Source organism: Thamnophis sirtalis, unplaced genomic scaffold, assembly GCF_051295495.1.
Source record: "Thamnophis sirtalis isolate CommonGarterSnake01/CBP01778 unplaced genomic scaffold, rThaSir2_p1.2 scaffold_9, whole genome shotgun sequence".
Lineage (NCBI taxonomy): Eukaryota > Metazoa > Chordata > Lepidosauria > Squamata > Natricidae > Thamnophis > Thamnophis sirtalis.
In genome coordinates this window covers 45,332,239-45,356,387 of record NW_028261389.1, presented here as the reverse complement: position 1 = coordinate 45,356,387, position 24,149 = coordinate 45,332,239, and positions in this window count along the sequence as shown.

The following is a 24,149-nucleotide window of genomic DNA, read 5'->3' as shown; positions in this document are numbered from 1 at the left end:
AGCGGCAGAACCGTGTCCAGTACCTGGTGGCTTGGAAGCATTTTCCCCCATCTCACGCTGAATGGGTTGACAAGTCCCATGTTCGAGCTCCTCGTCTGCTCTGCAAGTTCTACTCTGCCTATCCTGACAAGCCCTGATTTCTGGACAGTCTGCTAATTTTCCTTTTTGTTTTTTTTCCTCTCCCCTACCCTTTCTCTCTTTTGTCTCTTGTTGTCTGTCGGTTTGTTTGTGTTCTTTTCGTTTCTGCAGGTCTGACCGCCCTTTTCTGGAGGAGGGCTGGATGTCAGCCTCTGCTTTGCTGCTGCTTCAGCTGCCATTGAAACGGGGAGTGGGGCATGGTATTTGGGAGGGGAATCATTATGTGCTGGAGGAAGATTCTAGACGCTGGCCTGACCATCTCATTGCACATGTGGAGGAAGGGAGTTTCCCGCCAAAGTTAATTGTCCAGCATTCCACCCTGGTTATGTTTTTTGAAGATATCTCCCACCTGACAGTTGGGTGAATTATAATTGGACTATGGACTAGGGTGCCAAGGGGAGGGGATTGAATTATACATGATATTCTTTGCTTTCACGCCTAATTAATCAGACTTAGCTTAGCTTTGCTACTATTCATTTGTAATTAGTAAAAGTACACTTAATTTCTAACAAATGGAGTTGAGTGGTTTCTTTCCTGATTATTAAATGAAACAGCACCTGACAACAGAAGTGTGAAGATGCTTCCTTAACTCTTCTGCTCTGGGAGTCAATAAAACACACGTTCACATCGCTATCTCTAGTTAGATATTAGAGTAAGATATCCCACATGGCTATCATAAACATCCCTCCAGAGATGCTGGGACCTTCATTCTTCCGGTGACAGGAAACCAGTTGTAAAGTTGTAAAACTCAGTTGTTACAGATATAGCTAATGATTTAACTCCGAGGCTCCCCTCCTCCCAATTGAATGTCAGTATCACTTCTGACAATACTTATTGGTTAGAACAATGAACAAATATGAAAAAAAAACTCAATTTCAATAAATAAAACAAGCAACTCAGCTCCTAGAAAAATAATGGATAGAAAATAGCTCAGGAGAAGGGTGCTGAAATTGAATGACTCTCAAGGACTATCCTGAAAGTTTACAGTTAGGAATCTTGATAAACTTCAGGGACTATTATTATTTCTGAGACATGTAGCCATATTATAAAATGCCCTGTTCTACCAGGTCTAGCAAAAGAGATTTGCTTGCAGATTACACAGTCTGGGCAGGCTAGTGGGCATAAAAACTGACTTTCAAGTAACCCGGTTTCAATTTTTTAAAAAGTCATTTTACATTGGCTGGGCAACACATCAGCAATCACTTCAGCTACAAAATATTGATCTCACATAAACCTGCTGCTGCCTTACTCCCAGCAATTTTGGGCCGCTGGGTTCTGCATCAGTTAACATTTCTGAATCATTTAAAGAAATCAACAAATATTTGCCATTCCATGTAAAAAAATCATATGTAACATCATTCTATTTTATTGATTAATTTAGTTATTAACATGTTCATTGCTATTTTATTGTTAGTGCATTTAAACAACTGAGTATTCAAAGGCCAACAATGATTAAGTGGGCTTTATTATGGATCAGATAATATTTGGCTGGAATTAGATTTGATTAATTTGAACATAAATAGAAAAGTTGACACTGCAATTATATTGCTTAATGCAGAAAAAGCTGTTAATAACGTTTATTTATGTCTCATCCTCATCAAATGTAGCTATCCCAAAGAATTTATAAATTAGGTCCACAAAATTAAATATGCAGTCCCCAAATATTGTTCTCACCATCTACTGCGCATGCTGCAGAGAGAGGGGTTGCCTCCAAGGCCAACTGTCCGGCATACCAACCTGTTGACGATTTTTGAAGTTGTCTCCCACATGACACCTGTGGGGTATACGGATTGGACTATGGACTAAGGTTACCAAGGGGAGGGGGTTGGGTCACATATTGATATCTAAGATTACGCACGCTTTTGCCTCAGATCTTGCTTTGCCTAGCTGCTATCTTCTCATGATCAGTAAAAGTACTCTTAATTCTGCAAAATGGAGTTGAGTGGTTTCTTTCTTGGTTACTGAGGGAAGCAGCACTGACACGGATACTTCATTTCATTTCATTTTCATTTCCCTTTATTTGTATGCCGCCCTTTTCCCTGGGGGGACTCAGGGCGGCTCACAGTTCAAAAAGGGGGGGGGGAAGGACAAACAATTTTCCAACATGAAGACAATACAACATATTAAAAAGAAAACACAACAGTCACACAATTCGGGTGGGGTTAGAATCTTAACCCCAGGCCAGCCGGGACAGCCAGATCTTTAAAGCGGCGCGGAAGGACTGGAGGGTGGTGAGGGTCCGAATCTCCACGGGGAGTTCGTTCCAGAGGGTCGGAGCAGTGCCCTGATTTCATTACACTCTCCTCCTCTTAATACTCTTGATTAATTAGCATTTGAGTGAATTGTGGGAAGCTTTGTTATGTGCTTGAAGTTGGAACTGATGCCAATAGGCAAATATTTGTTTATGCACATATTAAGAAATATAATTTTGTATGTATTAATTTAATAATTATTTATATATTCTAATCTCACATAGCATTTCTTAAATGATTATAAGAAATATGAGTTCAATATTTAAGAAGGTTCTTTGAATGTTGACAGAATATCGACAGTTTTTACGCTCACATTTGATGTGGGCTAAAAAATTTCAGAATAAACGTAATTCTTAGGATACTTTGCATTTTGTGTGTAATTCCTACATGCATACCTAGAAAATAATTACAAAAACTCAGTAAATTTCTATGGAGTTTTTCAATTCTGAAGATATCTTTGAAAAATATGCAATTGTCATAATTGTTTCACTTTCCTGAACCTTTACACTATTATACATGCCTTTTAATTAATACCAAATTTTGGTTGCCTTCGCTGCATGCAAATTCTCTTTCCTGGGCCCTTTACTTTATTGCTAGTTACCCTTTTCTATTTTCTTCTACTGCAGAGAAAAGAAATGTGAACACCATCAAGTTCCAATAAGAGAATATATTTAGCTCAAGGTGCACTGTGAAGTCCTTGGTGCTTTCTGAGCTTGGTTGTTACGTGCAGATGTTTCATTACCTGACTTGGTATCATCATCATTGTTGCTGAGTGTGGGGTTAGTGCCCTGATTTCATTACACTTCCCTGCTAATTCATTTCTGGACAGATGCGTTCTGGCTTTTTTGTTTCTTTATTACTTTTCCTATTTTTTTTAATGGTGTGGTTTGTCTCTATGATGACTGATTTGCACATGGACAGACTGAATTACAGTTTCCACTGGGAAACCGTGAGCATCCTAAACCAAACTAAAATCAGAAATTCTAGGGAATTCTTGGTACCCATAGAAGAGGTACAAGAAGATTCACCCTGCCAAGGCATAATATTAGATAATATTTGTTAAATGCTTTCCAGTATTCAGAATGCCTCATAAGATGATCTAACTACAAACCATATAATAACTTGAGGTGATACATCAAAATGCAAAGATCATAATCACTTTACCTACTATTTACATATTTTGATATTGAGGAAAGTTTGGAAACTCTTGAACAAATGCTTGAAGATGGATTTGTGGTAAGAGAGAACAAGCAACTTGAAAGGTATAGAAAAAAATAGGGCTACTGACCTCTTCGAACATTTATGAGAAACATATATTCATGCTTCATCTTTATGCCATTTACTCTGATGTCTGAAAAAGAACTTGCATGGAGAAGAATGATAGGATTTAATTTGAAATTAATAATAAATTCCCCCTTCTATTATACTAAAAAGTATAATTTGGAAATCAAATTTGGCAAGGCTTGAACATCATACCCAATGGTTTCAAAAGCTACTTATAACCCTATAAATTATTTTTAAGACATTCCTATAAGCAAGTGTTCTGGCCATGGAAATAAGGAAGTAATGGAAGAGTTTCAGAATCAGCATTTCATTCTGATTCAACTGCACTTATGATTTTGATTATGGGAAATATTAGGAATAGCAGATGCTTTACTGCTACTCAGAGTACTGTATCTTTGATGCAGCCAAGGTATTGCTACTATAAAGAAAGAATATGGCATGGGCCCAGGTTACCTAAGAAACCATCTCATCCCAATTATAGCAGCCTGTTGCCTATGGAAAGGTCCAAAGGTCCCTAAGGTCCCATTGGCTAAAGAATTTCATCTGGTGGGGTCTAGGAAGAGAATCTTTTCTGCCATTGTCCCCACCCTAAGGAACATCTTGTGCCCAAAGAAGGACCTGGTCTGCTAACTGGTATGGAAATCCAAGTGGAAATCCGGGAATGGTTGCTGGGTTTGAAGAGGCTCCTTACATCTTTTTAACTTTGTACTGTATATATTTGTAAATGATGCTTATGGTCTTCTTCTTACTTATTAGCCACTCGGAATCACTTATACAGTGATATAGGGCGCATATTAATTTGATAAATTAATCACTCTATTAATCAATAGAGAGATGTGTGAAAAATAGCTGGCCAATGAAATAGAAATAACCACTGGAGGAATGCATTAGCACAATTACTCTTGATAGATTATTATGTAACTTTTAAATATTGATAATGTAGCAATAGCATAGCACTTATAATACCACTTTACAGTGCCTTGCAGCGGTTTTACAGAGTCAGCATATTGCCCCCATCAAATTGGGTCCTCATTTTACCCCCCTCAGAAGGATGGAAGGATGAGTCAACTTTGAGCCTGGTGGGATTTGAACTGCCAAATTGCAGGCAGCCGGCAGTCAGCAGAAGTAGCCTGCAGTACTGCCCTCTAACTACTGCGCCACCGAGGCTGCAATTAGGTTTATTAATAATAGGTGACCTTACATTTAAAAGCAGGTCCTGATCAATAGTTTGCTATTTCTGTTGGTATGTAGCTGATAAACGTCACCTATTTGGGTCAAGATCATGGAGATTTTCCCCAGTGAGAATCTTTGGAAAGGCAGAACAGCATATATTTCCAGAACCAAATTCTAATCTGAGCCAGCTGAATCAGAGAGCTTCCAAAATGCTCTGAGCTGAACTGAAATTCTTTCCAGACTTCAGAAAGCAAGGGGTTTGTGACTAGAACACTTCTTAAATAGGGGCACCTATCCATTATTGTTCCTCAGAATAACCCAGTTCTGTGCTTTAGTATCAACAGCAGTTCATAAGAACATATAGGTATTTTTATTAGGCAGGTTATATTTAAGGATATATTTAATCCTGATTTCGTTTAATCTGCATTTTGTCAAGAAAGATTATTTTAAATAATGCCAGTTTTATATTCATGGGGCAATGAAAAAACGGGTTTCTTCTGTTAGTCTAATCAAGATTTTTAAAAGTTGTTTTTTCTTCTAAATGTAAATCAATATTGCCCATTGATGTTGAAGACCCAGCACCTGCACACACAGTTCTACTCATCGAAGAACTACAGTGCCCCTTGACTGCAGCCAATGTGGCTAAATACTCTGCTAAGGACCAGGTAATTTCCAGGGTAATGGATTATGTTAAACAAGGCTTGCCATCCAAGACTATGGGGGAGGAACTCAAACCTTTCAAGGCAAGACAACATGAACTGTTTACAATGCAGGGGTATTTACTGTGAGGAAGCAGGGTGGTCATTCCATTCCCCTTGAGGAATCAAATCCTGACAGCCCTACATGGTAACACCCAGGGATAGTGCGCATGAAGGCGCTGGCACAGAAGTACGTGTGGTGGCCCAAGATGGACCAAGCTATCACAAAAAGGATCTCAGACTGCCAAACATGCCAAGAATCCAGGTCAGATCCACCAGGGCTTCCCTCACAGAGTGGGAAAGGCCTAGGGCACCATGGTCTCGTATCCACCTTCATTTTGCAGGGCCTGTGCAGGCACAAATGTTTCTAGTGGTGGTGGATGCTTATTCCAGATGGGTGGAGGTGATACTGATGGCCTCTACCACTAGGCATTGATCAAAGCCCTTATATCCCTATTTGCCACCCATGGGCTCCATATGCGTGCGCGAAAGTGCCGAAGAGCTCAAATACAGGTAAGGCCCTCGGGCAGGCGGGTGGCCCTTCTGGAGCACCGTATTGGAATGGTACCCAGTGCTCCGGGCAGGCATCGGTACACCCATACTGGGGCCTGCAACCCACCACTGTAGAGCCCTATCATGGGGTTAAGATGCTGCTACCAGTTCTACTCAACAAATCTTCAAAAATCAATATTATAGTAACCAAAGAGTAACTTGAAAGCTACCCCACTACTGTTTTGAAATGTGTGTGATATCAAGGTCTTTCAATATTGAAGGTGGCAGGGTAGTTGAAGCAGGGTGAGAAATTGTGAGATGAGATGCAATGGGAATTTCTGCCCATGGATTCCACACACCAGCTTTCAGTGATTGTGATTCAAACCTCTGACAACCATTGTGGAGATGCAAGTTGATCAACACTGCTGTCCAGCATCATTGTTGGCATGTTGCATTGTCAAAAAATAGTGTAGCAACATTGATCAGAATAAGATAAATACAATTTCAGTTCAGCTAAGCATACATATGCAGTAGCAGAGCAGTAGCTTAATTAGAAACAAATACACAGAAGAATAATGATCCTACATGTTTCTATCTTGATCCCCCTCTGAGTGATACATATGCAGATATCATCTGTTGTATGGAACTTTTGCCAGTTTTCGGATTAAGAGTAAGTGTGTGCTATTAGATTGAAACCTGTGACTCTGTTTTCATCTAACTGTAAAATAATGTATTGTATTTGTAATAGGGTAATATCCATTTTAATCTTATTTCTCTATGATTGACCTGCTTTTTAGAAAATTCTCATCCATGGGGTATCCATTTTTATGCTTTTATGTATTTCTTAATGTAGATTTTTTATGTCTATATGTTAAAGATCAGTGATTCACTTTTGTATTTTTCATTTCTCTTTCCTCTCTTTATAATAAATATTTTAAAAGTAAATATTGTAATTTAGTATTGTACGTACTGTAACTCTTTTGATATATGAATACATAGGAAATAGGATTTCTAAATACCACAAGGGTCCAAAATCCTGGTTCTGTCTATTCTAGCAACATTGCTTCATCATTGCTATATTAACTGAGATTTCTGCAGGTTGAAAAAAAATAGTAGGTATAAGTCTTGACAACAAAAGCTGTCTATCCATCTGTCAAGCCATCCACCCATCCATCTAGCCACTTATCCGTCTATGCATCATCCATCCAGTATTCCAAGAATGTTAGTACATTATATGAATCTCCTAGATCAAGTGTGGCAATAGCATATTGATTTTCAAGGCAATCTCTGGATTAGAGTTCTTAGTTTGCATAGAATAGCATATCCACATATGGAGTAAAAACATACCAGCCAAAACTGAGTGGTATTGTGTGTTTTACCTTTAGCATAGAATGCTATATATCATATGGTACAAATGAAACTAATTACTCTTTTTTACCTAACTAAAAAGCATTATTCAAATGCTTGTGTTGACCAAAACCATGATATCCATTTTGCCTTTTCTACTGTATATGATTAAGCTGAAATTTCAAAAAAGGTTGGATAGGAAAGCTTTTTGTTTTTATTATTGTTTTGTATTTTGTTAAAAGTAGCAAACATACAGGTGAAACTCGAAAAATTAGAATATTGTGCAAAAGTTCATTTATTCCAGTAATGCAACTTAAAAGGTGAAACTAATATGTGAGATAGACTCATTACATGCAAAGCAAGATAGTTCAAGCTGTGATTTGTCATTATTGTGATGATTATGGCTTACAGCTCATGAAAACCCCAAATCCACCATCTCAGAAAATTAAAATATTGTGAAAAGGTGCAATATTCTAGGCTCAAAATGTCCCACTCTAATCAGCTAATTAAGCCATAACACCTGCAAAGGGTTCCTTTAAATGGTCTCTCAGTCTGGTTCAGTAGGAATCACAATCATGGGAAAGACTGCTGACCTGACAGTTGTGCAGAAAACCATCATTGACACCCTCCATAAGGAGGGAAAGCCTCAAAAAGTAATTGCAAAAGAAGTTGGATGTTCCCAAAGTGCTGTATCAAAGCACATTGCTTGATTGGCCAGCAAACTTGCCTGACCTGAACCCCATAGATGTCCCATGGGGCATTGCCAAGAGAAAAATGAAAGGTATGAGACCGAACAATGCAGATGAGCTGAAGGCCACTATTGAAGCATCCTGGTATTCCATAATATCTCAGCAGTGCCACAGGCTGATAGCTTCCATGCCACGCCACATTTAGGCAGTAATTGCTGCAAAGGGGGCCAAAAACCAAGTACTGAGTACTTATGCATGCTTATACTTTTCAGAGGTCCGATATTGTTCTATGTACAATCCTTGTTTTATTGATTGCATGTAATATTCTAATTTTCTGAGATTGTAGATTTGGGGTTTTCATAAAGTGTAAGCCATAATCATCACAATTATGACAAATCACAGTTTGAACTACCTTGCTTTGCATGTAATGAGTCTATCTCATATATTAGTTTCACCTTTTAAGTTGCATTACTAAAATAAATGAACTTTGGCACGATATTCTAATTTTTCGAGTTTCACCTGTATATGATTCTGAGTAGTGTCATGCCAATGGTTGTAGTTCTATACAATTTAAGGTTTATTTTATTCTGGGACACATAATAACTAAAAGCATATAAGTTGAGATGTGATGTGACACAGGAGTGCAGTTGCTAGAAACTATTGACAGTGAAGTAGAAGAATACCCTTTATGCAGCATTTATGCAAGATGAGATTCGGAGTTACACTTGAGAATATGGAACTAAGGAAAACAGCTGCAGCTAGTAAATGGATGTGAATTACAACTATTCTATTGTCTATTCCATAGGTCTCCTTCATATTTCTGGATGAGATTTGAAATAGTTGTGAAACATTACAAAACTTGTAAACTATAGATTGCCATAAAGTGGTTGGCCACAGTACTTTATCTTATTCAAACCCCCCACCCCCAAGAAACAATTATAAACCATGTATTTTAGAAAGTGAGCCATGTTTATGTATTTTACGGCATTGCAGTATAGGGTGGGAAAATGTAGGTTAATTCATTACCATGCAAGAAGTGTAACAGTTTTGTTTTGTTTATATTTTGCTGATATTACCTTGTGATAAGATGGGCTGCCAATAATAAATAAATAACAAATAAATAAATATTTTATTATGGTGATCTTAAACAGCAACAAATTAGAGAATGCTCTGTTCTTTTTCACTTTCACAAAAATAATTTCACTTTTTTGTCTCTCTCCATTGTGGTATGCCTTCTGGCTTGAGAATCTGGAAACCGGCAAACCGGTCTAGCAATCTTACTTCCTCTACAGCTGTAACCAAATTTAATCCCCCCACTCTTAATATTTAGCAACAGTGGTGTTAGTAGAGCTAGACTCCCAGGAAATGTCCCTTGGACTGGAAGGCATCCAAATGCATTCTAGGCAAAAATAGATTCTGTCCTGCCTCCTACCTCTAAAGACCGAAAAGAAGGTACTCTCCCAATACAAAAAGGAAATTGCTAAGCACAAGAATTGCCCAGTGCTGCAGTGCTTCTAAACTCTTTTTGATTAAAGGAAAGAAAGAAAGAGTTTTACAATTGGCCAGTAAGAGGTATAGTAAGGGAAAAAAGAACAGAGAGAAAAAGAGACATGTTTTGATGTCTCTTTCGGCAATAGCTGTATTTATTTATAGATCACATCTGAAAAATACTTTGTTGTATTTCTATTACATGTATGTACATCTTATTACAAAACATATGTCTATCAAGTTGGTTGAAAATAAAACATGACATCATAAATGTTAAGCATTGGAATCATTCATTGGGACATGCTTACTGCACAATAGCTCTCAGTCCTCATGCTAGCAAAATTCTCTTTAAAATCATATATTAAATCTGGTGTCAATCATCAAAAGGTAATTTCCAGATGTTCAAACTTCAAAAGGGGTCCCGGCGCTTGTAACCATATTGAAAATCTGTGCTGGATCATGGAAAAATGTCAGGAATATCAAAAGAACATCTACATCTGCTTTATTGACTAAAAGAAAGCTTTGATTATGTTGATCATATAAGCTATGGAGAATATTAGAACACCTGTACGTGCCAATATTTCAATTTCCATTAATAAATTTATTACTGTAGACAGATGGAAGAAATAGAAAAGAGAAATAAATTGTATAAAACAGGACATTAATATATTACAGGAATATCATACAACATATATTATATTATATATCATACACCATAGCAATAGCACTTAGACATATATACTGTCCCAAATTGCTTTATAGCACTCTCTGGATGGTTTACAAATATCAACAAATTTGGATCTTAACCTTGGAAGGATGGAAGGCTGAATCAACCTTGAGCTAGTCAGCATTGAACTCCAGGCTGTGGGCAGAGTTAGCCTGAAGTATTGCATTCTAACTACTGTGCCACCAGGGCTTCTCAATATCAGTGTATGATATCACAATATAACTAAAATGGCATCCATCCCAGCCCAACAGCATTGCATATAACTTCTGCATTACTTGATGAAATTTTGAAGGCAATATTACATAAACTCATGACATTTTGGTCAGTTTAATTTTTTTTTTTTGTATTTGGAGAGCATTTAGGGTCTGAAAAGATTTTTAAAACCTGGTATAATCAGGCCCAATAGATTAGGGTAGATAGGTGTTCTGACCTCCCCGCTTCTCTGCCCAGGAATGAAAGCCAAAACAGATGTAGAAAAGAATGTTTTAATCAGTCCAGACTCTTGTTGGCTGCAAGCCCAAAATAAACAAAGAGATAAACTTTCTGGCAGCAATTAAACAAGCTTCTCACAGCAAACCACTTATCCAAGTCGGTTTCTCTGAATCATGAACGTGAATGAGAACATTGACTCCTGCAACCAGGGCATGGCACAAACAATCCCTTTTATAATCAGGAGAGGAACTTAATCAGCATCAGCTGCTTGTAATCACCTCCTATAGTTACTTCATTGTTCTTTCCGTCGAGTAGCCCTTCGTCTGCATGCATCCTGAAACAACTCCCAAATGTTTTCCTGAACGTTCCCTTTGATCCAATGCTCTGCCACCACCTGGTGGCCAACCAGTCTCTCCTCGCCCTGCTTGGAGTCGACACCCTGTCCAGAGTCCTCCACCTCCTCCAAGGCCGACTCATAAGACCCCTCACTGTCAGAGTCTGGCGGCAGCTCCAACGGCTCCTACAGGGCCACAACACTATCCCCCACTGCAGGGCCCTTTCCCCGGGTCCAACACTCAGGATGCGGCCAGGAGGGGTTGATGATGGCCTCCACAGGACATGGTGGCCGAACTTTTTAGCCAACTGGTGGAATGAATGATGCCGTGGGGACCATCTCAGATGATCTCCTACAGCCACCTCCAGCACCGCACACCCTTCGGTGATCCTTCCTCGCTCGGCCCAGATAGCAGCACCCCACCTGATGGACCGCCGGGATCCCAGAGGTGAAGTCCTGTGCTGCGGGGACCGGGGTCAGCAATGGCTGCAATAATCTTGGAGAAGCCCCCCTCGCAGACCTGGCCCTTTGACACTGGACACATGACACTGGGCGAGATCATTCGGAGGCACGGGATAAAATACCACCAATATGCGGACGATACACAATTGTATCTGTCCGCCCCGTGCCAACTCAATGAAGTGGTGGACGTGATGAGCCAGGGTCTTGAGGCCGTTAAGAACTGGATGAGCGCTAACAAACTGGTACTCAATCCGGACAAGACCGAGTGGCTGTTGTGCTTCCCTCCCAATAATTTGGCTGACATTCCAACACTCAGGCTGGGGGGTCAAATTTTATACCCCTCAGACAGGGTCCGTAACTTAGGAGTCCTCCTGGATTCACAGCTGACTTTCGACCATCAGCTGTCGGCTGTGACCAGGGGGGCATTTGCCCAGGTTCGCTTGGTCCGCCAGTTACGGCCCTACCTGAACCGGGAGGCTCTCGCAACAGTCACTCGAGCCCTTGTGATCTCTAGGCTGGAATACTGCAATGGGCTCTACATGGGGTTGCCCTTGAAGAGCATCCGGCGACTGCAGTTAGTCCAGAATGCAGCCGCGCGAGTGATAGTGGGCGCACCGCGGTTCGCCCACATTACACCCATCCTCCGCGAGCTGCACTGGCTACCTGTCGGTCTCCGGGTGCGCTTCAGGGTATTGATGACCACCTTTAAAGCACTCCATGGTAGTGGATCTGGATATTTGAGAGACCGCCTTCTGCCGATCACCTGCCTCCGACCGATTAGATCGCACAGGCTGGGCCTCCTCCGAATTCCATCCGCCAGTCAGTGCCGACTGGCGACTACGCAGAGGAGAGCCTTTTCTGTTGCAGCTCCGACCCTGTGGAATGAGCTCCCCGTTGAGATTCGTACCCTCACCACCATCCAGACCTTCCGCACAGCCCTCAAGACCTGGCTCTCCCAGCAGGCCTGGGGATAGGTTTCCAATTTACCCGCCCGAGTGCTGACTGTTGAATGCATGTTGTGGTTTACCATTTTATTTTGTTCACTATTGTTTGTCTCTTGGTTGCACCCCCTCTCCTTGTGATTGTAAGCCGCCCTGAGTCCCCTCAGGGAGAAGGGCGGCCTATAAATCTCAATAAAATGTAAATGTAAAAAAATGACACCACGCACTTCCACACGTCATTTTGTAAGCAGGGCCACCAAAACGTATGGGAGACCAGGCGCAATGTCTGGAAAAAACCACAATGTCTTGCTGCTGGAGTGTCATGACACTGAGAGAGAACCAGTCTATGGATAGGCCCTGCGGGAACATAGAGCTGGTCCCGATACTTCAAAAGATTCCCCTCAAAAGTCCACGGGGAAGCCAGCCCTACTTCCACCTTTCATTGCTCCACCCATTCGTCACCCTGCTGCGCATCTTGTATCAGAGACTGTACGTTCATGGGATGATGAACTGCAGCGCAGGATGTGATGGGTAGAACAGTCCGGGGTGGAAGCAAGTTCGTAGGGGCACAGTTCTCCAGTTTCCTAGACAGGGCATCCGCCCTTTGAGTCAACACACCATGGATGCATGTCCCCTTGGGTGAACTGGGTACCTGGGCTACATAGATCTGCCGGATTCCTGACACGTTGGTTTGTCACTGAGGGAAGGCTGCAGGCCGCGCAACCCTCCTACTCTTCTTGGGGCAACTCCCAGCCAGGTGTCCATAATCCCCACGGTAAAAACACAACCCCTCAGCACCTCGTCTGTCCATCTCCGTGCTTGACACTCGGGGTCTGAGTGTCCCGCACCCAACTCCATGGGCTCCTCCCATTCAACTGCAGTCTCTTGAGGAACCGGCACGCTAGTGGTCTCCTGGGATGCATGGAGAGGCCTCCGCCTCTGCAGCTGGGCATCTATCCGGAGGCACAAGTGGACCAAGGCATCAAATGTCGGTGGCATGTCCATCCTCACCAGTTCATCCTGTAAGGCATTGGACAGCCTGTCCTGAAAAGTGTCCATTAGAGCTGGTTCATTCCAAGCTGAATCCTGGCTATGTAGCCGGAATTCGCTCACATAATCCTGTAATGAACCACGACCCTGCTGCAGTGACTTAAGATGTCTCCTTGGTTGGTGGGGGGGGGGGTTTGCAGGTCTCTGAAGCTGAGCAACTTGACCAGCCAGCAAAGCAAGCTGTTGAGCCAACTGGGGATTCTCAGCCTGGAGTTGCTCCATTGTAGCTGAATGGAGGTTTATCTTGGCAGGAGTCAATCTGTCCTGACCCCCCCCTTCTCCATCCAGGAACAAAAGCCAAAACAGATGTACAAAAGAATGTTTTAATCAGTCCAGACTCTTGTTAGCTGCAAGCCCAAAATAAACAAAGAGATAAGCTTTCTGGCAGCAATTAAACAAGCTTCTCACAGCAAACCACTTATCCAAGTTGGTGTCTCTGAATCATGAACGTGAACGAGAACATTGACTCCCGCAACCAGGGTGTCGCATAAACAATCCCTTTTATAATCAGGAGAGGATCTTAATCAGCATCAGCTGCTCATAATCACTTCCTGTAGTTACTCTGTTGTTCTTTCTGTTGAGTAGCCTGCATGCATCCTGAAACAACTCCCAAATGTTTTCCTGAACATTCCCTTTGATCCAATGCTCTGCCACCACCTGGTGGCCAACCAGTCTCTCCTCGCCCTGCTTGGAGTCGACACCCTGTCCAGGGTCCTCCACCTCCTCCAAGGCCGACTCATAAGACCTCTCGCTGTCAGAGTCTGGCGGCAGCTCCAACAGCTCCTGCCAGGCCACAACAGATAGGATAGATAGATAGATAGATAGATAGATAGATAGATAGATAGATAGATAGATAGATAGATAGATAGATAGATAGATAGATAGATAGATAGATAGATAGATAAATAAATAAGATAGACAGACAGACAGACAGACAGACAGATGATAGATAGATTTCTTTCTAAAGAACATTAACACTGTACTTTTCATTGTAAGCTTATAAACTCCCTTTTTAGGAAGAAAAAAGGTGTAGACAATTCTTATTTATTTCTTTATTAGAAAATTAATATTGCTGCCTATTTGCACATGGCCACACAAAGAGGTTTACAGGGAACTGTATAATACTAATACCAAAATTCTTGATTTTTATTGCTATGTCTCTTAAATAAATAACACCGCTTTCTTCAGAAATAAACCTTTATTTTTGTTACCCACACACTACTGAAATTTTCCCAAAGCAATGCTTAAATGCCCAATAGAAATCATATCAGAATATTGCTGGCAAATAATGCTGAAAATATACTTATATAGCCCCTGGCATGTGCTTTAGGACTAGAACAAAATATGTTAGGCTTTATGGATTTTATTACTGTGCTTTGTTTTTCATTAAAAAAAAACATTAGTACCTTCGGGAAACTCAGCAACATTGCTTGTTTAGAAGTTTTCTTATGTAGTGTTTGTCTCATCCCATCTTCCAGACATATTAATGATTCCTTAAATGAAGTTATTTTTACTTATGGTTTGATTTATTAGTTACTAATACAATGCTGGTAACATTTGTTATATTAAATGGTAATGTAATTGCACTGTTGTAAAGGGAAAACAGTATCAGTGACTTGAAAATTGTTTTTTTGTGGAGAACTCTTGTCTTTTCTATTGCAATGGTATGAGATTGGGTGATACATTCATTAATTTCCCACTAGGCCCATCCCAAACAATTTTTCCCCACATAAGAATTCAGTAATATGAATCCAAGGACATGAAGGTGTTTTGTAATTCTTAGTTCAGTTAGCTTTGTAGAAAAACATAATTTCAAAATCTCTTTTTGCTTCTCTCCATCTTTGTCTACCATCTGTCCTTTGCACTATGGCAGATTTCATCAACTTTGTGTAGAAACATTTTTTCAGCATAATAAAATTTGCCAGTCAATTGTTGTATTCCCGAATATGCTATTGTGTTCAAATTTTCTATCTGACAACAATATTGAAAAATGTAGAATCACCTGCACAGTCTAAAGATTCTGGCAATATATAACTCCTGTCACTTTTATAAGTGATAGGTGTGAAAATGTCTTTAGTTCAGTGATACAGCTCATGGTATACAGAGAAGGCTGCAATTAAAAAGTAGCAGATGGTAGTAAGCATTTCTGCCTGAAGTATGGAAACTCTTTCAAAATAAATATTATTGGACTACATCAAGAATGCATAAGATTGCACAACAGTTTCAGGAATTAACGGGGAATATTTATATTGCCATTGTATTCTTGCTGCATGTGGCTGCATTTAACATTAGATACATTCTTGTGAGGGTATAGCAAGATTGGGAGTTACTATCATTTGTGCCGCTTACGCTGTACACTAGGTTGATGTGCAAGTAATTATGTGCTTTCTTAAAACAGATAAAAGTAATTTTTAGATATCAGAGAAGAGGATTCTGGCTGAGTTTTCTCCATTTTTTCAAAGGAAAGTTGCATTTTCCTATGATTCAGGACTGTATTACTATTTTCAGTTTGGGAAAACCTTCAGTCATTTTAGTGCCCAGCTGTAATGTAAAGTAGTGAAGTATGTGGATATACTGTAATGACCAAAACATTTCTGAAAATACTATAAATGAACCTGACAGCAATTTTTCCACTAGAATACCTCTTGGGGATAAAAGATGGCAGATGTGAAAGATTTGGAGTAGCTTTGAGTACTCTAAACCAAGTACATTTGGCAATTTGATACGTTCCATGAGGATATTGCCCAACAAGGAAATTTATAATATGATGGAATTGGCTAATCAATAAATGGCATCTATCAGAAACCCAAGAGATAAAATTTACTCTTCCATATAGTGTTTAGCCTTTCAAGCTGACCTTTGTCTACTTTGTAAGCATGATGAACAACACCTAGAAAATTCAACATACAGTAGAATTCATAAATCCTTTATAGTATATCAGATAGCCATAAGAAACTGCATGGTCTTGTACAAGGAAAGAAATGGTAACAGCAATCCAAACCCTGCATGCAGACAAGTAGAGTGAATAAAGATGAAAGAGTCTCCTTGACATATTTTTTCCAAAAATAGGAAGTTACTTTTATGGAGTTACTTTTATGCAATTCTTCTATTTGCTTCAGAAGTGTTACTCCCAAAACAATAGTATAGTCATTGTTTATCTTATTACATCTATCGTCTTGTCTTACCAAATATCAATTGAAGAATATTATATACATCATTTCTATTACATTTGCCTATTTATTTCTGTATTTAAGAAATCAGATAGTTAAAAACAAAACAAAATAGAACACCTATTTGTCAGAGGAGAATAAAAAAAGTTATCATTCTTCCTCTTTCTCTTGTGTTAGAACAGAGTGGATTTGCTACTTGAATTAATTTTTATATATTGATCAATGGCTAAGTAGCAAATATACTAATCCTATTTATGTTAAAATAATTTCCCCTCAGATTCAGTTCACTTTTTCTTTTTTCTACGAGATTCACAATTAAATTACTTACAAATGTTGGAAACTCATACATCATAGCCAACGTATACTGAATATATGGCAGCATTCTGAAACAACTTGGAACCAGTTGTATAATGTAACTCAGTGTAATTGAAATAAATGTAGGCCTCACAATGTTCTTCTACCACATGCTCCAGAAGAAAGTTATAATTTCTAAGACTTTGAAACTTTGTCATATTGGATGAAATGAGAATCATTAAACACTATTTTGTCGATAGGCAGCAAAGGAGTTTCACCAATCTGAATTTTTTATCCTGGGTACCTCCCCAATACATAGTATAAGGGTTGTATCTGATAATGGCCCAGACTAAAGGATTTTTCCTTCCATTGGTCAACCCCTGATTCAGGGTTAGTAGTTTAACATCTGACTGGGACACCTTCTCCCATTTTTAATGATTCTCTAGTAAAAGCTAATTATAGTAGGTTGCCAATAGTCAAGATAGATCTCTTGATGCAATCTAATCTGTCTAGCTGGACATTTCTGAGCCATTCTTTCAAAGATCTGCCATTTAAGCCCAACACTACATAAAATAGAAAAAAAGGTGAGCATTTATCAAATCTAATTGTTGGTGTGGGAAAATAGGATCCACTGGTCATCAGTGTAACCATGCAGCCTTGTAGTTTTTAATGAGAAATCCAACTGTTAAAGCAATGGAGTAAAATCTTTCTGAATAAAATAGCCTTTTATTGCAATAGGTGAATACAGTGAAAAGAAGGGAAGGTAAAAAAGAAAGAAATTATACAAAGAATTCTGGTAAAATAAAAGGCAGTCAATCTAATTGAACAACCTGCATAAAATCCTGGCTTTCAATACACATTAACTGTAGAAAAATATGGAAAGAGATAATTTGGACTCCCTAGTGGAATACTGTTAAACAGACAGCTTTGCTATTTTTTCTTCATTTTCTCTGTGAGCGCTATCCTTTGTTTTGTAAAACATAGAGGATAAGTGAACAACAGTCTTTTAGGGAAATTAATTATTTGCCAGTCAAGGAAAATGGTCCATTTCTGATGTCATAGAACCTATTTTACTAATGATTATTTGATTTAATTTATGCCCTACAAAGTTTATATTCCATCTTTTTCCAGTAGTTCAAAGCAGCACACAACACAATTCACCTTGCAATTTTCCTTTTTTTTACTAATAATTTTCTTAAAGATGATGTTATGCAAATAAAATTAAGACACTCTATAAATTTATATTCTATAATATAAAAGTGAATAAAATAAAAATGCAGAAAAAAGGAAAGTAAGGAAAAATCCCTGCCTTCCCCCCTCTCCAGTAAGTATAATCAACATTAACTTATCACCATCTCTTAAATGCAAAAACCAAAAACAATTATTATTATTATTGTTGTTGTTGTTGTTGTTGTTATTATTATTATTATTATTATTATTATTATTATTATTATTATTATTAGTTTTGTATGCCGCCCACTCTCGGAAGACTCAGGCCGGCTTACAAATAAAAAGGGAGGGGGAATATAAAAATAAAACAACAATTTAAAATTGCAACAACATTCATAGCTTTGGATGGGGCTGGATAATTCAACAGTCCCAGGCCTGCCGGAACAGCCAGGTCTTGGTCGCTTTACGGAAGGCCGGAAGGGTAGTAAGGGTCCGGATCTCAATGGGGAGATCATTCCAGAGGGCCGGAGCAGCTACAGAGAAGGCCCTCCCCTGGGGAGTCGCCAGCCGACACTGACGGCAGATGGCCTAGTCTGTGCGATCTAATAGGTCTCTGGGAGATAATTGGCAGGAGGCAGTCTCTCAGGTAGCCAGGTCCGATGCCATGTAGGGCTTTAAAAGTAACGACTAGCACCTTGAAGCATGTCTGGAGACCAATGGGAAGCCAGTGCAGCTCACAGAGGATAGGTGTAACGTGGGTGTAACTAGGTGCACCCACAATCGCTGCATTCTGGACTAACTGGAGTCTTCGAACACTCTTCAAGGGCAGCCCCATGTAGAGCGCATTACAGTAATCCAGTCTTGAGGTGACGAGGGCATGAGTGACTATCCTAAGGGCCTCCCGATCCAGATAGGGTCACAATTGGTGCACCAGGCGAACCTGGGCAAAGGCCCCCCTGGTCACAGCCGACAAGTGATGTTCTAATGTCAGGTGCGGATCCAGGAGGACTCCCAAATTGCGAGCCCTCTCTGAGGGGGGTATAATTTCACCCCCCCAGGCTAAGAGATGGAATAGCTGGACCATCCTTGGGAGAGAGCATCAATAGCCATTCAGTCTTGTCGGGATTGAGTGCAAGCTTGTTCATTCCCATCCAGACCCTGACAGCCTCCAGGCACTGGCACATCACTTCTACTGCTTCACTGAGTTGGCACGGGGCAGACAGATACAATTGTGTATCGTCCGCATATTGATGGTATTTAATCCCATGCCGGCGTATGATCTCACTCAGCGGCTTCATGTAGATGTTAAATAGGAGGGGGGACAGGACTGAGCCCTGCGGCACCCCATAATTGAGGGGCCTAGGGGTTGACCTCTGCCCTCCGACCAACACCGACTGTGACCTGTCCAAGAGGTAGGAGGAGAACCACCGAAGAACGGTGCCTCCCACTCCCACCTCCCGCAACCATCGCAGAAGGATACCATGGTCGATGGTATCGAAGGCCGCTGAGAGGTCAAGGAGCACTAGGATAGAGGAGTGACCCCTATCCCTGGCTCGCCAGAGATCATCGATCAGCGTGACCAAAGCAGTTTCCATGCTGTAACCAGGCCTGAAACCAGACTGAAAGGAATCCAGATCCTTTAGGAGAAGCGGGAAGGATCCCTCCTGGAGAGAGGTGTTAACTATCGTCTGGATCCAGCCACGTGTCACCTCCCTACTGATCGAGACCAGCTAGGAGGGGCACGGGTCCAGTATACAGGTGGAGGCACTCACCGCTCCCATGGCCTTGTCCACTTCCTCAGGAGTGACAAGTTGAAACTCGCTCCATAAAATCCACTCAAGACCTTCCCCCGGTACCTCGGCTGGTACCGTGTAATTGGAGTCCAGATCTGTCCGAATCCAAGCGGTCCAACTTCACCAACAAGGACTCACACCCGACAAGCTCTGGAGCAGGGATCCTATGAGGAACTAATACCCTCGGATGATGACAGCCACTCCCCCACCCCTTCCTTAGGGTCGCGGCTGATGGAGCACCTGAAACCCTTCTGGGCACATTTCAGTGAGGGGGACTCCTCCCTCTGGGCCCAGCCAAGTTTCAGTAATACATGTCCTCCTTGTTCCATATACCTCAGATTCTCTACAATCACACCTTTAAGGTTTTATCACTTGATCTTAACCAGCAAATAGGTTTTAATGATTTGATTGGAGCGTGTTTTATATAGGTGAGCCATGCTCTTCTGCTGGTGTGGTCTTCACCATCCCTCTCAGGTGTTCATTAGCAATGCTAATCAGATGCAATCTAGCTGATCTGCTGGCCCACTGAACAGCTGATCATCAACTCATCGCTGTTGCCTCAAATCTTAGCAGGCCACTGACCTCAAGGTGTTCTGCCTCCCCACCGAACAGCTGATCCTCGGCTTTATTCTTGGCATGGATGGAGCTTGCTTCAGCCTCCAGACTCCCACTACCCATCACCAGTGTAGGGGCTTTCCCCCCACCCAGGTATAGTAAACCTCACGGGTTTGGGGTTTAACAATAAATTTCAGTTTTTTTCAGAGAACTTGCTTCCCATAAATATTATCTTCCAATAATAGCAGATAACTTTATAATTACATCTTTAGCTCATTTGTCAAGAATTTCCTTTAAAGTAGAAATCATTTATTTCCTTTATATATCCATAGTATTCAACCTTCAAAGTCATTTTATCAGTTATTTGTTATAAACAAAAGCATTTCCTGTGAAAAAGAACATTTCAATTAACTTCAAATATTTCTTTAATTGGAATCTTCCAGATCCCTTAATCCATTTAAAACTTTCTAAAATCAATACTGTGAACCCCCTTTTGCTATATATCACTGCCCCCTCCAAAAATAATCTTAGAAAATATTAAAATTATAATTTTATTTCTTATTGGATTGAAGAAGAATTCATCCAGGAGACCAGATTTTCAGTTCTGAAGGATTTCAATATTTTCTTTTCCTTCCATTCAACCACATTCAATTCTTGGACAAGAGCCTATAATTTTTTTTAGCAAAGTTTTTCGGAAGCAGCTTGCCACTGCGAGGTAATTTGTCGAAGTCAGTTGACTGGCTTTGTGCCTAAAACAGGGCTAGAAGTCATGGTCTCCCTGTTTCTACCCTGATGTCTTAACCATTACACCAAACTAGCTCTCATTTTCAATCTTTAGCAAGCATTAAAAGAAAAATAAATAAATTCCAAAATGATTAAAAACATGAGGCTTGGTTGAACCATAAGTTCATAAAAGGTTACGTTAAAGCTTCTGAACACAGTGGAATTCCAGCTATTTGCACATGACCAAAAAAGTCTGTTTTTGTCATCTACTCTCTCACACAAAACAATGTGTGTAAGAGTAGATATGTGTGATTTCAAGATCTTTTCTTGTGCCTGAGAGAGATTTTGGCAGTCTGGACCAGCAGTGGGTTTCAAAAATTTTTGGAACCTACTCTGTGGGTGTGGCTTTGTGGGAGTGGCTTGTCGCCCATGTGACCGGATGGGAATGGACTGCCGCCCATGTGACCAGGTGGGATTGGCCAAGACGATGTCACTGAATTCTTTGCCCCAATGGATTAACTACAATAACATTAAAATAAGTACAAAAACAATAAAAGAGCTACTTACAGCAGGAAGATGACTGTTCTTGCCAGTCTTCAGTATCACTGACTCCAATGAATGGGCTGCACAAAGAAGAGACACAGAAATGAACTCTTTCATTGCCATCATTGGGATGAAACCAGCACACAAAACAATAAAGACAGGTACTTACAGAAGATTACTGCCTTGCTAGTCTTCTGCACCACCACTTCACCACCTTGCTCAATAACCTGCACAAAGAAGAGACACAGAAAGCAAGACTTTACTATCTGAAGGATGAACCCAGCACAGAGCACACCCAGCAATAAAGACAGCTACTTACAGAGGAAGGATCACTGGTTTGCCGGTCTTCTGCACACCACTTAGGTCAGTCCAAGTAGCTATTCAGAAGTTAGTGGTTAGAAGCAATGATAAAGCAAGATATGGAATTAAAACTAGAAATATTTTGTTGGCTATTTGAAAGGGAGTACAAAATATATTTAATTTTACACATGTTAGCAGCTGCTGGAATTGTGTTTGCACAACAGTGAAAAAACAGAGTTATGAAAATGAATAAATATCACAATGTGCAGGAATAAATAAATTGACAATTAAAATCAAGAAGGCTTTGAATACTTTTTCACGTGGGATTGTTTTAGCAATTGCTAACTAACGGAAACAGAAATTAGAAATCCAAAAGTATGAAGAAAACACCAATTATGTAAGGAAAGGTCACTAAATGTATAAGGAAATATTACTAGATCATTATTAATGCGTAGATAACTGTGATAACACCCACACACACAAACTATGGCAGTGCCAGGAAAACACCAAAAAATAAGAATTCCCCCCCCCAAAAAAAACTGCAAATGAAACCAGCTTTTTTCCCTAACCCTAAGGACAGGAAAGACAAAGCCACTGGAATAAAAACCATCAAGGCATTGTGGGAAATTATAAAGGACAGTGCCAGGAAGCTCACAGAACCATCAACCACCTCAGAATTTCCTAAACAACGAGGGTGAAACACACGAAATCTGGCAAAGCTGCCTTGCACCAACCTGGCCTGCCCATAGAAAAGCAGCCACTTTGAGACACATAAACCATGCACCAACCTGCACACTTAAAAGCAACATATTGCATCACAAAGAAAACATCTGCAAAAAGGAATAACATTTCTTGTAGTAAATATATTTTATAAACAATTAAAAATAAAAATTCCCTAAAAATAATTTTAAAAAAAGATATTCTATAAATAAAAAAATCTTTAAAAAACATTGTTAAGTATTCCACCAGCAATAATTTATACTGTAACTATTTTAAGGTGTTGTACCAGCCATAGTATACTGTAACCATTATTACACCAGCAATAATTTATACTGTAACCATTTCAAACTATTCCACAAACAATAATTTAAAATAAAACCATTAAAATATTCCATACACAATAAATTACAATAAAACTATTTTTAAAAAATTCTGTGCACAATACATTTTAAAGTATTAAGTATAGAATTTTTAAAGATGGTTTATTTTAATTTATTTTGGATAGAATCTTTTTTAAAAATAGTCTAAGATAATTTAAAAAAAGAATCCACAGACAATAAATTGAAATAAACCATTTTAAAATATTCTATACTCAATACTTTTAAGTAAAACTATTTTAAAAAATTCTATGCAGAATAAATAAAATATTATTTTAAAATACATTAAAAAAATAAAAGAAAAAAATGGGTCACTTACCAGCAGGCAGAATCAGCAGCACTCCAATGCGATGGATCCGACTCCGATGCGATGGATGGATGCAACAGGGAGCAGGCAGGCAGAGAGGAAGCAGGACAGGTAAGACACTGGACTGGAGGGACAAGGCCAGGGTTGTCATTAAGAACGTCACCTGGCAGGCTTAGCCAGCCAGGTGAAGCTGGATGGGGGGGGGGCTTTCGGCCGCATGGTGTATGCCAGCCCATGGCTTTTGGCCACATGGCATACACCAGCTTGTGGCTTTCACGAGCTGGCGTAAGCTAGCCTCCCGAGTCCCGCCGCCCCCTCACACTTAATTGCTTACCTGAGGGAAGCAGCAAGCTCCTGGAAGGCAAAGTGAAGGGAGGACTGATCAGCTCGGGAATGAAAAAGAGAGGAATATTGGCCATTGGCGCCTCACTTTTAAACAGGTCACTTCCAGCCCGCTCACTGATTGGCTGGGCTCCAGTCTCCAGCCAATCAGTGAGTGGCAGGTTGGGCTAGCCTAGTTTAGTGCAGATGGGTGGGGGAGCAAGCAAGCTGCGACGGAACTGCAAGGGCGAGCAAGCGACAGGAGCGGTGCCGGCATTCCCGGAAGTTACTTCTGGGTCCACTGGTCCTCACTGGCTTGCTGAATTTCACCAACCAGTTTGCCCGAACCAGTGCAGACCGGCAGAAACC